This window comes from Lactuca virosa, chromosome 7, assembly GCF_052849685.1.
Source record: "Lactuca virosa cultivar CGN04683 chromosome 7, Lactuca_virosa_CGN04683_v6, whole genome shotgun sequence".
NCBI lineage: Eukaryota > Viridiplantae > Streptophyta > Magnoliopsida > Asterales > Asteraceae > Lactuca > Lactuca virosa.
Genome location: NC_136432.1, coordinates 201,927,210 through 201,928,841, shown reverse-complemented (window position 1 = coordinate 201,928,841; position 1,632 = coordinate 201,927,210).

Sequence of the window (1,632 nt, the reverse complement as noted above, 5' to 3'; positions counted from 1 at the left end):
ATAGATGGACGGTTAGATGAAGCATCTGGAGAAATTAGGATTAAAAGTCAATACCATGATTATAGGGATTATTTTTGGAAGTTGTTAATCATATTACTAAATTACCCTTATTTATTTATTAAATTATTTAATTTTTTTTTAATTTTGATTGGCCCATATTTATGCATACGATAACACAATAATTTTTTAATTTTGATTGGCCCATATATATATATATATATATATATATATATATATATATATATATATATATATATATATATATATATATATATATATATATATATATATTTATGTTTTTTTGCAATTTTTACATGGCTAAAGCGCAAATGAAACCTATCATCTATAATTTTCTCTCCAAAAATTTATGATTTCCTCTCCAAAATCTTATATGGGTCTTCATCTCGTTAAATGAGATTGTATATGTATATAATGCATAAGGTTATGCATTATACACATGTACAATCTCATTTAAGGAGAAGGAGTTGAAGATGACAATGTCTTATACAGTTGTCACGTGAATATTGCACAAAACGATTTTTTATATACTTTTGACGAAATCGTAGCCCAGATGACATAAATCGTAGCATGTGAAGGACCATCTGGAATTTCATTGGCTATTTGGGTTTATTTCTTTTTTTTTCTATTTCTTAGAAAATGATTAAGAAATTAGGGTAAATTTGTCTTTTTTCTATTAACAAAATGATTTTGTTCGATATTACAATCAATTACATTGTGTTTTTCTATATTGTTTTTTAAAGTCATTTTTGGGTGTTTTCACAACTCGGTTCTATAGTTAATGTTGAAGAAGTGAATCATAATAATTTCACAATAAAGAAGTTGATGTCTAGGCTTTAACAGAAACGTTATTTATAAAAATTTACATTCTTATCCTTAACACAAACATACATTAAAATAAAGGTTTATTATTCATACCCCTATCTCATATTTACCCAAATCTATTTTTTATTTATTTTTAAAACATTTCAGAATCTTTTTTTATATTCTAAAACCATTATAACTTATCAATAAACAGTTTGACCATATTACCCTTCACTATTATGCACTTTATCGTCGTCTACTAGATGTTCATAAATCTATGAAATGATAAAAAACAAACTTATCAAATACAAGAAATTATACATGCGGCATGATAAAGAAGAAATATTTCAAATGTAATCCTTTGCTTTGCGACATTTAATAATATTACCTAGCTCTTCCATAGTAAAGGAAAATTTCGACTGTGCAATTTTTAGGATTAAAAAGCCAACCTTTTATTATGGTATAGAATTTGAAATATAAAAATACACATCTATCCCGTAGTAAAGCTTTTATATTTGAAGTAAAAGCATCCAAAAGCTTCACATATGATGTTTTTGCGATGTGGGTCAAAGGCTACATACACCTGCGACCATTCAAGAAAATTAATTAGCTTAAAACTATAAACGTAACATCCTGTTTCGAATTGTTTCCATTTTGAATTGGTGATCAAAGGATTAAATTCTATCAAGCTATGGATAAGTGAGGGGTTGAGTTTTGGACCCATTTGGAGTTAGATAATGTATCTTGGTTGCTCGGGTATTCACTTGAGTTTTTGGGTAAAAGGGTATTTCGGTAATTTATCAGCTTGGG